Source organism: Etheostoma spectabile, chromosome 15 (genome assembly GCF_008692095.1).
Source record: "Etheostoma spectabile isolate EspeVRDwgs_2016 chromosome 15, UIUC_Espe_1.0, whole genome shotgun sequence".
Lineage (NCBI taxonomy): Eukaryota > Metazoa > Chordata > Actinopteri > Perciformes > Percidae > Etheostoma > Etheostoma spectabile.
Window position 1 is genome coordinate 2293514 of NC_045747.1, and position 3795 is coordinate 2297308.

General features: G+C 39.4%; 1 protein-coding gene across 1 annotated transcript in view; it reads left to right on the forward strand.

Annotated features, from left to right (window-relative positions):
* Window positions 1-3795, forward strand: part of plbd1a (phospholipase B domain containing 1a) — a 24277-nt gene that overhangs the window by 9422 nt on the left and 11060 nt on the right. The window lies entirely within an intron of this gene.

The window sequence follows — 3795 nt, forward strand, 5'->3', positions numbered from 1 at the left end:
AACTGGCAGCAGCATTGCCGTCAATGGTTTCCATCCACTTGTCAATCAAATTATCTGAAGTTCGGTAAAAAAAAACTAATGCGAAAAAAAATTGGTGAAAGTGTGTTTTCATCCAATGGCTTTAAAGCAAATAAAAACCTGTGCGGAATGACGTCACACGCTGTTTTGCGATAAAATTGGAAGATCAAATTGATTTAAACATTTGAACGTGTTTCCATTCATTTTCGCAATGAATCGCACAACATTCAAGCAAACTTTTGCGAATAAAGTTTTTCTGGACCAAATGGATTGTCCCGTCAACCAACAAATGATCAATATTGGACAAGTTGTAGTGCTTATGTACCAGCTGATGGCAACATATCAAGCTATAGTAAAAAACAATGATGCTATCAACACATTGCCATGCAGATGCAACTTGCCTTTTATTTTCCCTCCGGGAAAGACGTGCCACGTCTTGTCAAAACCTTTGTTGGCCATTTTTTTTTGCGAGTTCCTGATAAATTAAATTCAAAAAGTCTCTCGTCTCGTCGTCTGTCCACTTCCATCTGTCTTTGTTGACGCCTACCAAGTGTGCAAACAGAGCGGAAATACTGGGCGGAAATTAAGTAAAACTTCTTCTTTGTTTTCTGGCGGGTTGCAACCATAAAATGACCTAAAACCTAATTGCAATTCATTATTTATTCGGCAAATAACATTACATCAGCGTTTATTGTATAAGACGCATATCAATCAAGATAAAATCCCATGAGACCGAACGTATTATCTTTGAGTCGATATTCATAAAATTCCATCGAATTTTTCTGATTCCATAATGCATTTTTCATTTGATATCACGTAATTCGGATAAAAACATTTGGATGGAAACATAGCTAATGCTTCATTTCATCGGATCAAGCCTTTTATTCGCCATAAAATAACACTCTCATGCTAAGCTATCACCGGAAAACTGCTTCTAATAGCCTTCACTGGTCTCCGTCCAGAGCAATGGGATCTGTTGGTCCATTTCTTTAACTGTCTATGTGGCGCCAGTGAGATTCAAAGATCACATTGACACGCGCCACCTCGGGTGCAGCTATAGGATACCGCACGTTTAACATTAGAATCCAGCTACCGTGCACTGTTAGCAATATTATTCTCACTTCAATAACGTAAACCCACACTGAAGAGTTCTATTGAAAGCTGCTGTCGATAACAAGAAGTTATTAGGGAGACATTGTTGTCAGAACATGTTTTATAATGAGCTGTTGTGGAGCTGTCAGTCAAATGAACTAAATGAGCAGCCATGACGTAAAATAACAAACTGTTGTAATCAATCATTATCCACACCAATAAACCCGGTGGACTAACGGTAAAATGATCATACATTAACAGTCATAGAGCCAGAAAGGTCAGAACCTCTTTGTTTTTTAAACATACAGTAAATGCATCTCTCTCTCTCTCTGGGGATACATGTAGGTGATTCACCCTTTCCTATGAAATACAGGAACTGAAACGTCTGTTAGGCACTCTGCATTTATTTCATATATCCTGCCGTCACTATACCTCCTCTGCGTCTCACTGTTCTCTTGTTTTCTGCCACATTTTTTTTTTTCTTTTCAGTTTGTGTCATAAGTTTAGCGGAGGGTAACACAGCAGCAGGTCTCCACATTGCTGCAGCCATGGCAAAAGAGCCCTGTCCTGCTGGCACTAAGTGGGACAACCTTATTAATACATGTCATAAGATCAATACCGAAACCATACCCGAACCTAAACCTGAACCTGAACCAACAACGGGTGAGTTTCTCTGAACCTTTACCTATTATTTTTCATCTAAAGAATACTTCTTTTTTTATTTTATTTTTTTTATTTTTTTATCTACCTCCTGCTTTGAGTTGGACTGTTAATGTCTAGTCTCAAATCCTCTTTGTGCCAGTCTTGGTTCAGCATCCAGTTGACTTGGCATCTCTTGGCCTCTTTGTGGCCATCTAAAACCTCAGAAATGTTGTTTTCAGCCTGACTTGCATGTACATATTTTCTCATCTGTAGCAAAGCATTCATGTGATTGCACATGTGTACAATACAGCTGCTAAATCTATTTAGCATTATTTATGTATGTGTTTAAGGGGAAGGCATAGTGCGCCCACATTAAGACAAATACCTCTGTTCATCTTAAATTAACATTTAGGTCTATTTTCTTTTTTAATTGTCCACTGACTGATTTGGATTTGACTGCAGCCCTGCTCCTTTAGGAACTAAGAAATTGACCAATGCTAATAAATCCCAGTTTGTACTCACATCCGATATAATAACTTGGGTTTTGACAGCTGTTGAGAATGTATACTATTTTTCTGTTGAGGTCTTTAATCAATCTGTTTCCCCCAGAGCTGCCGCTGAGAGCCACGGTCCCCGCTGCCCAGGCCAGCTCCCTGATGCTGCTGAGCCCGGCTCTGTGGGTCTTTGTGGTGCTGGCCACCCTGGGGTCCATCCTGGCTCTGGTTCTCTGGATAATCATATACAAACGACAGACCAGGCACAGCCACACCTCGGGTAAGGACCAGCTGGCATTGATGATTCATAGGATTTATTCATTATTTATGGATTGTTCTTCACAAAATGGCCTACATATCCCAGGATCCTCAGAAGCTGAACAGAGCATTTCTTTAATTCAATTAAATTCAATTCAGTTTTGTTTACAGTATCAATTCGTAACAAGTTATCTCAAGACACTTCACAGATACAGTAAGTCTAGACCACACTCTATAATTTACAAGGACCCAACAGAGCGAGCAACAGTGGCGAGGAGAAATAGGAAGAAACCTCGTACAGACCCCAGCTCTCAGTAGTCAGTCTTTGAAGGCCGGTTAGGCTTTAGCATTCCTTCAGTTTTCACTTTTCTGGAGAGTTTGAGTGTCACATAAAATGCTGTTTTAATGGCTTCAGAGAGAAATTTTTCATAAAACACAGAAAAATTAAAATTGTCCTGCATTAGAAAACATTTCTAAATATTGCCACCAAGAATTTGCTATCTGTGACTTTCTTTTGAGAAAATAAGTGTCGGCATTGACATTTTAACACAAAAAATGGTTTACTCCTCTAATAGAAGCTGCTGAAATCTAAAACATTTCTGATAGTATACTGTATCAGGTAAAGGTCCCAAAGGTAATAATTGCATATATAATAAGTGATTGTTCATGTCTTAGAATGAAATGTTCTTTGAGTGACGTATTTTAAACGTCAGGGCGAGATGTTGTTTTTAAAGTCTTCATCGTGGCGGCCGTTTCTTTTACTGTAAGCCGGAGCTCTAACATGCAGAGCACGGAGGAAATGGGGTTGCAGGGGGCAGGTGATGAAGTGTGACGTTCATCACAGTAGAAACTCCAGAGTTTCTGTTCTCTTCTTCTCAGGCGTCCCGTGGGTCAGCCCCGCTCTCTTACCAGCTATTCTGGTTTCAACACACATCCTTTGGTTAGGCAGGACAAAATAGGTCCTACACAACCTTGAAAACACATAAACTGACAAAAAGACATGCAGAGAAGCACTAACAGCAGAATAACTTTCAGTTATAAAAGGGCTTTACAGCGTGTAGGAGTGTGGCCTAGGGGACAGAGAGACATCATCTTGTATCCATAGAGTCAGATCTTTGAAAGCTGCTGATAACTGTGTAATTATATTGTGAAACGTGCTGATTAAAACTCTGGAATTTAAAAAACCCTGACTAACTAAGCAAACATGATCATCATTTTAATCATCTGGAATGCAGCTCTTCTGCAGTCTCAACTCAGTTATAGAGAAAAACTAAAACTAGATTCACTTTAT